Source organism: Manis javanica, chromosome 16 (genome assembly GCF_040802235.1).
Source record: "Manis javanica isolate MJ-LG chromosome 16, MJ_LKY, whole genome shotgun sequence".
NCBI lineage: Eukaryota > Metazoa > Chordata > Mammalia > Pholidota > Manidae > Manis > Manis javanica.
Window position 1 is genome coordinate 48,704,112 of NC_133171.1, and position 12,799 is coordinate 48,716,910.

A 12,799-nucleotide genomic window follows, 5' to 3' on the forward strand; every position below is an offset into this window, starting at 1 on the left:
GCTGAGGGCTCCCTCTGGGCATTGGAGCCCACTTTGCCACTGTGCAGGAGGCCAGAAGTGTTGGGAATTAACCCCTCCTGGGAGAGCCCGCCACCCATGTCTGATTAGTATAAAATTGCTCCCACGCTCTCACCCCTCTGGTGGGATTACTCTGATGTGTGTGTTCTGTGTGCAGCCCCAGGGTTCCCCAGCAGGACTGAGCCCACCCTAGCTGCTGGCTTGATAATGTACACTTTATTACCTTTCTTCCCTTCCTTGTCCCACTTCCTCACTTCTCATGTTTCCTTTACCTCCAAAATCAACCACGTGGACTGGAGTAGTTTGTCTGAGGGCCTGCTTCCAGGGGAACCCAGCCTGACTCAGGTAGACACTGTTATTATCCTCATTTTACAAATGACAAGACCAAAGCTCAGAGAGGTTGAAACTCACATTTCATTTCTACAATTACCTAAGCAGAGTGCCTGCATTCCCACCTGACTTGGTACACGCTGGAGTGTCCACTTCATTGCTCTCCTGGATGGCTTCATGAGGACCTTTCCCCATCTTCCCCCAGAAGTCTGTTTCAAGTCCCTTCCTCTTGGTTTCTTGCCCTGAGACCTAAGGTGAGGAGTAGAATGGGAGTAGGGAGTATTCCAGGCCCCCCCGGCTCTCCCTGCCTCCCTTTGGGACACTGGCTCACAGTCAGAGCTCGTCCCTGGATTGCAGATGGAAAGAGAAGTGATGAACATCCACAGGACTGGACATATGATGAAAGGAAAAAGTGAAAGCCACGTGGCATGCTGGGGTACAAGGAGAGGGAGGGTATCCTTCTAGGCCTTTGTAGTATTCAAGGGGCTGTGGCCACACTTCCCTGTGTGCAGCAGCCCCTTTAAACACAGGAGGAACTGAGGTGAGAGATAGGAAAGGATTTCTTGCTAATGAAGTTTGTCCAGCCTCAGAACGTGGAAAGTCCCGTGCTAAGAACCTCAGGATCAGGAAAATCGCCCTGCCTCTTTTATGAGTGTGGAGCTAGGCACTGCGCGGGGGCAGGGATGATCCGATCTCCCAAAAACAAAAGTTACCTGGGGAGAGCATCTTAAAATTTTCTACTCGTTTGGTTTTCCTGACACCTCTGTTTTAGTTTAGATTCTCCCAGAAAGCAGACTCTGAGATGAGAATTAAAGCGCACAGAGTTTCTTTGGGAAGACGTCCCAGGAAAGGAGAGGAGGGGCAGGAAACCAGTACAGGGACTGCTATCAGCGCTTTAGGCTACCACTGTGAGCGAGAGGGGCACAGCTGCACTGGGGAACTCTGGAGGATACATGAGACATGCCGTGAGTTGTCCGTACCGCGGGGCAAGGAAGCCGGGATATTTACTCACCAGCTCCCCTTTGCCATTGGCTGAGGGCTGCTTCCAGGCACACTAACTCTCAGCACTTCCGGCCCATCCTGAGCTGGAGCGGAGGGTGTTTCAATGGCCGGGAAAAACGCTTCAGGCAAAGAGCAGGTGTTGGCAGTAAGCAGCCTTCTCCATCTCGAGGTAAGTGCTGACAGACACGGGCAGGGCGCCAACGCCTGCCACACTCTGCCCATGGATTCTCCTCTTTGACTTTGCTTTCCATGAGCCTCTGTGGGTACGTGCTTGGTGTTCCCAAGGCGTCAGCCTGGACCCATTACGTTCCTCAACCTGCTTGTCCGCTTGGACAATCCCATCTACTCTCATGGTTTGACCTACCACCTGTGGGTTGGTAGCTCGAAGTACTCTCCCTCTCTTGGACTTTACTCCCACCCCCATGTCTGGGCACCTCCAGTGATGGCATAGGAACATGTTCCAGGCACACAATCATCATCTGTATCCCCAAACACACCCCACCTCTGCATTTTCTCCCCGGTGGTGGCATCAGGATCCCCCAGTTGCTCTAAAAATGAGGAATTACCCATGATCCTCTCTGTCCCTTTCTTGTCACAGCCAGTCACCAAGTCCTGTGGATGTGACTTCCAAAATACTTCTGAGTCGTTCCCTCCTCTCCATCCCCACCCCCACTGCCATTGGTCTGCACCCTTATCATTGTCTACCTGGGGTATTCCTGTAGGCTCCTAATTGCCGCCCCGCTTCCAGTCTGATCCCCTCCCTGCAACTCCCTCCAGTCCACCCTCCACAGTGGTTGGAAGTTGTATCTAAAGTGCTGACTGAACATACAATGCCTTGCTCAAGGACCATTCCCATAAGACGTGGACCCCAAGGTGTCCTTTCTTGAGCCTCTGATTCCATCCCTGGCCACTCCCAGCTCTGCCACTTGGGACTTGTGGCGTGTGCTGTGCTCTTTCCTCCCAGGCAGTGCCCTTGGCTTGCAGTACCTTTTTTTCCATTTGCTTTCACAGCTGACTCTAAGACCCAGCTTAGATGACACCTCCTCTTAAAAGTTTTCCTTGATGCCCTGAGCTGGATTAAGCACTCTACATCTGTACTCTTGTGTTGGGGCAAGCATCAGAAAATTCACTTTAAGTGGGCTTAAATAACAATGGGAATTGATTGGCTCATGCAACTGAAAAATCAACGCATAGATCTCGCTGCAGGTCATGTGTGATCCAGGGCCTTGCAACAATGTCATTGGATTCTCTACATTGCTTAACTCTGCCTTTCCCTGGGTGGGCTTTGCTCTCAGAGACCTTGGAGGGAGTCCTATCACCTTCGAACTCACGTCCGGCCTAGCTCAGTTTAGTGAACTGTTTAAGCAAATGCTGACTTGTTGGGGCCTATCTTGCTTGCCCCTCTTCAAACCAATCAATATGGCCCAGGGCTTAGAGTGTTCTATTTCAGGGATTGGAAAACTATGGCCAACTTGTTTATGTAATGGCAGAATTCAGTAGTGGAGGCAGAGACCAGCAAACTATTCCTGTAGAGGGACAGAGAAGAAATATTCTAGGCTTTGTAGACCAAGAAGCAAAATCAAGGATATTGTGTAAGAGCTTATGTAACAAGAGAGAAAACAAATTTCCACAAAATTTTTATCAATGGAATTACAATATTAACTGAGTACAACAAGTGTTTGTAGTACAGGTCTGCCAATGAGGATGCAACTTGGGGGCAGGGGAGGAGGAGAGGGATAACATTTTGCTTAATGGGAGTTCAAAGTAAATGCTCCCTATCATCAAATCAATGGCAAATGTTCATCTATAAAAATTATTCTTAGCTCACAGACCATACAAAAACAGGATTTGGTGGGGCCATAGTTTGCAGACTCCTGAATTTAATCAAACCATTATAAAGCTAAGGGATGGGATTGTGGGAAACTGGACAAGGAGACAGCAAACCACCCTGATGGAGGAAATGTTATCAATACCATAGCTCCTCATGGGGGCTACCTTTGTGATAGGCCTGTCTCAGTCGGGCTGCAGGGGCATTTTATAAAGCATTTCTTAATAAGACAAGTTAATGTCCATTAGCACCCCTAATTCTGGCACCATTCCTATAAAATAAGCAAGCAAGGACATCCAGTGGTCTGCTGGGATTGGCCTGGTCAACACAGGTGCTCAAAACCCAGTTCTGTTTCAAGGACTTCTGACTGTAGGCCTGTCTCCCTTGTAACTCCTCATGTAGGCAAATGATACAGGCTCCACGGCCCCCAGCTAGGGAGAAATCATTCTTTGTGCAAGAATGCCCAGGACTAAAAACAAGGGGTCTGATGAGTATTCTAGGTCCAGAGTGTGGTTTCAACCTTGATGTTGCGATGACCCCGGGGGGCAGCCCTCAGCAGGACTGTCTCAGCCCTCCACCAGGGCTGACCTGGCTAGGTCAGGGAAGGGTTCTGGGGGTGTGCAGAGGTAGCCAGAGGTGAAGGATGAATGCTGGGTTCCTTTCCAGGATGATGGTAGGTAGGCACCAAATGTGTACCTGTGCTGGCATACTTGAACACACACACAGTCACATTCCCTGGTCTTACACACACATTTACGTACTCCCATGGCCAGATCGTCATGCTCACACCCATCTACACAACCAGGATCTCACGCACACATACACACACATTCTCATGGTTGCCTGAACTTATTTACCCTCTTCCAAGCTCACACAACATGTTCGTATACACCACTATCCATTTCCTAGGGCTGCTGTAACAGAGTACCGCACACTGGTTGCTGAAGGCAACAGAATCTTATTATCATCCCCGTTTTGGAGGCTAGGACTCTAAAGTCAGAGTTCCTTCTGAGACTTGTAGGGGAGGATCATGCCTAGCCTCTTGAGAGCTTCTCCTGGCCCAGGTGTCCCTTGGTTTGTAGGTGCATCTTCCATCTCTGCCTCCATGTTCGCATGGACATGTCTCCCTGTATCTTCACAGAGAGGACTTTCCAAGAGGACATATTTTATTAGAACACTAGTTACATTGCATTAGGGGACACCCTACTCCAGTATGACCTCATCTTAACCGAGTCCATCTGCAACAACTCTTATTTCCAAATAAGATCATATTCTGAGGTGCTGGGGGTTAGGACTTCAACATATCTTTTTGGTGGGGACACACAATCAACCCATAACAACACCTTAGGGCCATAAAATCTCACATGTGCTTTCCATACTCCCATAGTGGCATACAGACGTACACACTATCAAAGTCACATGACATGCATGCTCACACCATCACACAACCCTGTATATACACAGCCAGGATCACACGCACACATTCACATGCTCCCATGCCCCCCCCACACACACACATGCAGCTGCACCATCCAGATATACCCCCTCCCCCAACCTCCCCGACTCACATATGGCTCCCCACACCCCTTGCAGTCGAAGTTCACACAGCCTCACACTGCCCTGCTCCCACACATCCCTTTGGCCACACTCAGAGGCCGGCCCACAGGGTCATACACTGAGACCCAGCACACTGGCAGCCTCACACTGAGCTTGTGCCTCTCACATCCTCTCCCACCCACATCTGCCACCTCCTCCATCCAGCACACCCGGTCCCCAACTGTGCCCCACCCTGGCCAGGGCATCAGGTGGGTAGCAGCTCGCTGCTGGAATCAGGTGCTCCCAGTGCCTTTGCAGACTCTGACTCTTGTCTCTCGGGGCAGACAGACAGACAGACAGACACATCATGCTTGCCCTTCCGCTGGCCTGCGCCCCTCTGCAGCCCCACGCGGCAGCCTGTTCCTCATTATGGGCCAACGCGCCTGTTTACTCACCCAGCTGGAGATGGTTAGAGAGTGATAAATAATGAAAGAGAAAACAGGCTTTTCCCCTCTGCGGCTTCTATTTATGTAACATGTGTCACAGCTCACTCACAGACTTTGTTTCGGAGCTGGTTGCAGGAAATAGTTTATTTTTTCCGGACGGTGGCTTAGGGGGCAGGGTTGGGGGGCCAGGGTTTGGGTTTCTGCTCTCACGCCCATGGGAGTCTCGGGATCTGGCTCCCAGAGTCCTCCTGCCCTGGTGCCTCCCCTCCCTGCCTCTCCCCACACCCTCCGGCAGACTTCATGGCTCCAGGCTGCCTTCGAATGGGGTTCTAGACTCCACCGCTTTGGAAGCAGTTAGAGTGGTTGAGGCCCCTCCCTGCTGTCTCCGAAGCACCCCAAACAGATGGACTTGTTTTAAGAGCCAGACAGCTTTAGCCGAGGACTCCCTGAGAGGAGGCAGTGGGACTAGGGGCTTCCTAGGTAGCCTGAGCCTGCTTGTAGACAGAGTTCAAAAGGATTCATTCTACAAAGTACGAATGAATACAAGATCCATACCTGGTGTTCACTTAGCACTTTTATGTTCCTGGTCTCTTTGCGCCCTCACAACTTTGAGCTGCTGCTTCTTAGGTGAGGCAGCTGAGGGAGGGACTTGCCATGGTCCGCTTGACTGCTTGTGAAGGGTGAGGACTTCAGACTCACATGTCCCACTGTTCCCTTCTCCCAGGGGCACCTTGATAGAATTCTGGTCAACTTAACTCATGCTAAGGCAGGTGGGAGTAGTTACAGGGTGTGGGGCTTGGAATGTCAGGGGATGTGAGCTGTCAGAGATCTGAGATGTGGCCACTCCCAGTTCTTCCCCTAACACTAAGGCATCCATCATTTGTGGGACCCTCCAGGGAGAGAAAAAGTAGCAGAAAGCTTTCTTGCTCCTGAAGCCCCAGGGCAGAGACATCTTGGAAAGCGTGGAGGCAACCTGTGCCCTCCTGATCCTGTCTCTCTGAATGCCAGCGCAGGGAGCCCACGCTTTGTTTGACATGGATGGAGCCCCAGTGGCATCCCAGGCCACCTATGGGGGAAACCTGGTGGTACACCAACTCTAGGAATCCAGAGTCCACTGTGGGAGATGGACGGAGCCGTCCCAGCTCCTGCCAACCGTGGCGGAGGTGTGTGTACAGGTACCATGGGCTCAATCCTGCCCAGGGGCTTTAGAGTCCTTGCAGGACTGTGGCAAGGTATCTCCTGGCTTAGGGGAGCAGTGACCACATTCCCATGACAAGGACTTTAAACACTGTGTAACAAATATAAGGGCACACACTATGGACCTAGTGCATGGGTCGGGGGTGGGGGAAAGAGTCAAGGAGGTGGTTTTCGAATTTAGTGGGTGTCAGAATCACAAGGGAACTTATTAAACATTGACACCCAGGCACATCCCTCAATGCTAACTCAGCAGGTGGGGAGTGTTCAAGTATCGGCCTTGCTGACAAGTTCCTGGGAATTCTGAAACGGGTGGTTTCTCAAAGACTTGGAGACAATGGTGCCCTAAGTGGGTCCCAGAGGAACCCCTGTCCCCAAAGATGAGAAGGAAGCATTATGGTTAGGTCAGCAGGGAATCTGACTTCCCCCAAAGGGCTGGAATGAATTGGTCAGAAGGGTGAAAATATTTTTTTTTGGTTAGAAGGAAGGGAGGCAGGAGGGAAAGAAAAAATGAGAATGTACCAACATCTATTAGGTGCCAAGGATAGTGATATGACTTCTTGATCTGCTGCTTTGACTTTTTGACATTCATACCCATTTCTGAAACCTAAAACACTGTCAACATTCTATTTTTTATCACCAAGTCATGCTCATACAGACATGCCTCACCCTGAGTCAAAACCTTTTGCCAACCAGGGCGGTTTGCATGTTTTCAAGCACTTGCCACCTGACAGGAACTGTTCTAGATGGTTCACCTGTGTTGCTTGGTTTTTACTGCACCACAGCACAGACAAACAGTAACATTCCCATTTTACTAAGGAGGACACCTAGGCTCAGAGAAGTTCAATAACTTGCCTGTAGTCACCAGCTGTGCAGTTGCTGGCAATAGGAGGAGCCAGGGCTCATTTTACTGCTTTGGGAGGGATTGTGTTGAGGAGCTAGAGGAACTGAATCCAGAACCTCCGTCTAGGACTCCTTCCCACCTGTGGAATGGAGAAGTTGGAAGGGGAGGCAACTTTTCTGCTACTTGCCCAGCCTCTTGCCTTGGACTCTCACAAAGCCCATCCAGCCTGCATGTGGATTTCAGAGCTCTCTGCCTGGAGACACATGCGCAGGACAGGAAGCTGAGCACCTGGGGTCTTGGGAGCCCCTTCCTGGGTTTCCAGGAACCTCCTGTGTCCCTGGCAGGATGGGCGTGTCACAAGCTGGACTCTGGGGAAAGCAGCAGGCTGGCCAGAACTCACTGCCCTGGGTGTTTGTTCCGGCTGTGGCCTGACCTTGATTTCAAACGTGGAGACTCAGCATTTTCACAGGCACCCTGCATGCAGAGCCCCCATTCATGAAGATCCAGATGAAACTCTGGAGTCTAATGTCCCCTGTGGACAGTGACATGTATAGTAAAAATCATTCTAAACCCCAGGTGCTCTGCACATGTCTCTAAACATCCCAGGGATCCTGCAAGGAAGCTTTTATTATAACCCAGTCTCCACCTTGTAGGTGAGAAAAATGGGGCTCAGAAAAGCCAAGGGACTGGCCCAAGGCCATGAAGCTACTCTGTGGAAGAGCTGGGCTGGGATAGCAACCCATCTCAAGCCAAGTTCACGCTCTACCCCTTTCACCAGAGTGCCTTTCCTTTTTCTCTCCCAGCATCCAGAACATCACAGGTGTTGAGGAAGTCAGCTGATCAATGTGTATGCTTGGATTTTCTTTCATGCACACTCATATGGTGCAGGCCCCAGCTGCCCATTTCTCCAAACCACCCCTGAACTGTGATCTCCCAACAGACTCAGAAAATCGCAGTCCTCACCTCTTCCTCCACAGCCAGAACTCACCCTTGCCTGAATTCCCTGGACTCCAGCCTCTTTTCCCGTCACAGCCCCACACACCTGAGCAAGGCTCCCCCTGTTTGAGGAGCCCAACAGCATGGGCTGGGCTCCTGCCCCTGGTCTGACTGTCATTCCAGAACCCTCTGGGGTCCAGCCACTTCTGTCCTTCCCTCTTCCTTGGAAGCACCAGGCCTGGCACTGCCCCTGCTGCCCCCTCTCCCCGAGGCCCCTGGGAGCCAGGCTTTGCTTGAGGGCAGTGTGTGAAGCCGGCTGTAGCAGAGAAACCTCTGGCTCCTCTTTAGAAGTCCCCAGAGGAGGCAGATCTGAGGAAAGGCTGGCGAGAAGGCGCCTGCAGCAATGTCAGCTTGAGAACAACCCGGCTGACAGGATGCTGAGTGGGGATTAAGGTCGGGATCAGGGAAGCCGGGAAATGAAGGCAAGCTCCCTGCACCCCTTGCTGCCACTGCAGCCACTGATGCTAGGCTTGTCTTCTTGTTTGTTCTCACTCTGGGAAAGTGGGTGGATAGGGAAGTGGGCAGGGGTGAGGCAGGGTGGGGGAGGATGGGGAGGAGCAAAGAAGGGCAAACAGCAGGGGTGGAGGGTGGTGGAGAGGAGAAGATGCCAGGCCTCCACTGTTTCCAGGGCTCAGTCCGGGTAGGTAGCGGCATGGGGGGCTTCATCTGCAACCTTTCCCCAGTGACTGTCCCCGGCTGGCCAGCCTGCTGCTCTGTGAACCTTTCCCCAGGTGCAGAGACTGTCCTGAGTTCTGGTAGCAGGACCAGTAAGGACAGAATTGACCAAGTCAATGTGACAGATGTGATATGTGCTCCAGATGATGGGGACAAGCCTGTTTCCACCTGCCTACAAATGCAAGATCCTCTGTTCTGGGTAAAGACCATTGCCCTGATCAGTGAACTGTCACAAGAGCCCAGTCAAACTGGGCTACTGAATTCCAGGTCACCCAGTGGAATGGAATTCTAGTGAAACCTCATACCCTTGCATTGTCATTGGCGGTGGGGTGGTGGTGGTTAAGAGTGTGGCTTCTGCTCTCAGACTGCCAGGGTTCAAATTCTGACTGCCACTGATTTGCTGTGTGATTTTGGGAAAGTCAGCTAACCACTCTGTGCTTCATTTGGTGAAAATAGCATCCCCCCACAAGGTTAAGAAGATGGAGTGAATGCCTGAAAAGAACATGGAGTATGGCCTGCCACAGAGGGTGTGTACAATGAGGGTAGTTTTACTTATTATCAGGCGGCAGAGTAAAAGAATAATATTGGCAACATAAAATTAATTGCCTGAAAGCTTCCCAGAGGAAGGGAGTGTGGAATCTGATTTTGGAGACTGAGATTTGGCCCCAAGTGAAAGAGTGAACTGGGGGTGAGGAACAGAGCTCCTGTTTGCCAGGTGAGTGTGGGGCCTGAGAGGGGCAGGAACTTAAGAATGTATCTCTTGAGAGATGGAAAGGATGCATTTCCCAGGAGCCCCACTCCCAGCCAGTCTTTCTCCAAAATACCTGCTCTAATTAAGGGTAGCATGACTATTCTCTCCCAGCCCTGTCCAGGGCAAATCAAAGGTACAAAGACTAAGAAAAGATGCTGTTTATCATGGTGACCTTCCCAGAATGGGGCTTATGCCAGAAATCCAAGCAATTCAGAGAGGCTTCCAGCTGGACCTGGGGTTTCTGGACCCGGTGAGGGAGGTTGCAGAGGATACACACCTGGAGGCAGACAGTCCCTGGGGTTGGCTTCCAGCTCAGCCACCCACCAACTTTGCAACTTGGCATAAATCAGTTAACCTCTCTGGGCCTCAGCTGAGATTAAGATTCACACAGGATCAAGGAGTGGTCATTGTTGGCCTCTAGAGCTGTGTGCTTCAGGACCTGCTCAGCCTGCCCTGCCCCCCATAACCCCTCCTGAGGGTCCTCAGCCCCTCCCCTCAGCTCTGGACACCCTGACTACAGGTGGGGGTGGGGAAGGGTCTGGGTGGGAGTGAGAGCCTGGGATGGGGTCCCGGTAATTGAGGGGAGGGACTGCAGAGGCTGATTTCTGAGGGAAGCACCTGGGCCAGAGGCCTGTTCTCTGTGTGTGTGTGTAACTCCTGGCTGGGGATTTCTATCTCTAGGGGACTGGTTTCTGGAGAAGCTAATTTCAAAGACACCTTTTTTTCTCTATCAGTAATACTTATATATATTTATTGTAGAAAATTTGGAAAATACAGAAAAGCATAAAAAGGGAGATAAAATTCAGCCATAATGCCATCACTCAGCAATAACCGTGGTAAGATTTTACTGTTTCATACGCACATTCATACACTCATACATACGAACATTCACATTTACAAACTCACATATTTACACACTCACATTTACACATACATATGCAACTTTTTATTACAGCATACCAGGTTTAATGTACACATATCTCAAAAACTTTAGAAACAGAATCATGAAATCATGAATATATTATTACCATTACATAAACTGTTTTTTTTAACCAAACAAAATGTGAGGACCTTCCCCCTAGGTCATTAAATTTTCTTCTCCAACATGATTTGAAATGACTATATAGTGCACCATCTTCTGGGTATATTGTAAGGCATATAGAATAGTCCCCCCTCACCTATGGGGGATACATTCTAAGACCCCCAGTCTTAAAGCCTGAAGCAGCAGATAGCACTGAACCATATAAATACTATGATTTTTCCTATATATCCATACCTATAATAAAGTTTAATGTATAAATTAGGCATAGTAAAAGATTAACAACAATAACAAATTAATTACAAGTAACTAACAACAGAACAATTATACCAATAGATTCATAACAAAATAGAATTTTAAATTATAACAATGTACTGTTACAAAAGTTATGTGAATGTGGTCTCCCTCTCTCTCAAAACATCTTATTATACTGTACTCACCCTTCTTGTGATGATGTGAGATGAAAAAATACCTACATGATGGGATGAAGCAAGGTGAATGACAGGTGCATCGTGACATGGTGGTAGGCTACTATTGACCTTCTGGCGATAGGTCAGAAGGAGGATCATCTGCCTTCTGACCATAGCTGACCTTGGGTCACTAAAACTGCAGAAAGCATGACCACAGATAAGGGGGACTACTGTATTTTTATCAATCCTCAATTATTGGTCATCCAGATTGTTTCTAGAGTCCTGCTATTATAAACAACATTGTGATGAACATCCTTGTAGAGAAATCTTTGGAGGGTGTTGTGACTAACTGTAATTTTTTGTTTACGTGTTGTCTACCCCATTCTGGAGTGTGAGATTTTCTAGGGCAGGCTCTACACCTGATTCTCTAGCTGGGTTCCTGGTTCACTGTTGACATCCAGCAATTGTTGAATTTCATTGTATTTCTGGAGCCTGTGCTCTGGACTGAGATACTGGGATGTGAGCTGGTGAGGAAGGAGCCTACCTTCCCTGCCAGGACACTCAGAGGTCCCCAGGTCCCCTACGTTGATCCTGCCAACTTCTCCTAGGATAAAGACATTCCCAAGCCTGGAGCCACTGGCCACTCTGGAGGCAGAGGGAACTGCTTCTCTTATCTCTTATCTTCCTGGGCAACCAACCCTTGCCTCCCCTTGCCGGGACTCCTCCCCTTCGTAGCCCCCATCTCTGACTCTCGTGAGTTCTATTGTTGTGTCTTCAAGCTGAAGGCCCAGCCTACAGCGCCCTTTCACCCGCTCATTATTGCTGGAGCAATGTTGTGGCAGTTCCTCAGGCTCCCCAGGAGGCAGCCCCCTCTTTGGCCCCCATTTCTGACAGTACAGCCCCCTTGGCCCCTGGGAAGTGCCCTGGCGGTACACCTCAGCCCTGCCCCCTGCTCTGCCTGCAGCCTCCCAGGCACCAAGGAGCCTTTGTCTCCTCCTCCCAGGGGCTGCGGGCAGATGCTGCCATTCCTCCTAATACAGATCTGTAGACTCATGGATTTGGAAGCTGAAACCCAGCTCCTACTTTTCCAATAGATCTTTTTTAAAAAATGAGAGGTAAGAGATAAACATCAAGAGGTGAAACTTACTAATTTAATTTCCCCTTGTTCAGCATCCATACTCCTAACCATCTGCAATTTTCTATTACGTTTATCTTTTCTTTCCCTCTCCTTTCTCTCCTTCTTTCTCTCTTCTCTTTCAGCTCTGACACATTCTCCCACCCCTCCTGTCCTCATTTCTTTTGCTCTCCCCTTCTTTTTTAAGTTTTTTTTTTTCTTTTAACTTTCAAGGTCATTCCGGACTCCTAATGCCGCCAGTCCCTTGGTGAGACATGAGCGCCATTGGCGTCCATGGCCTCTGTTTCCGTGGCAACCCAGTAACCATTAATTTTCAATTAAAGGAGACAAAAAGCTCGATGACAGCTCCAGGTCTGCTGAAGATGTCAAGAATCTGTATTAATATACAGCAAGAGAGCATAATTGTGTGTCCATCTTCCAGAGCAGCGAAAAATGGAGGGATAATTACCAGCTCGAAAGGCACTCTGTAATTTAGTTCTTACTGTCACCACAGCCCTACACATTAGCATAAATTAAAAGCAGAGTTTATTGTTATCAAAGTGCATTGATATCGCCAGACCTGCTTTATTCCTTTTAACTGTTTGTCGTGGGTGAG

The 12,799-nt window shown here is 49.6% G+C and overlaps 1 long non-coding RNA gene across 1 annotated transcript; it reads left to right on the top strand.

The window, feature by feature from the left end:
• The first annotated feature begins 760 nt into the window (after window positions 1-760).
• On the top strand, window positions 761-12,567 carry LOC118969948 (uncharacterized). The gene is made up of 4 exons (XR_005057768.2): window positions 761-1,519; window positions 9,326-9,396; window positions 10,380-10,456; window positions 12,418-12,567. It is a non-coding gene; the product is annotated as an uncharacterized lncRNA (long non-coding RNA).
• The last annotated feature ends 232 nt before the right edge of the window (window positions 12,568-12,799 follow it).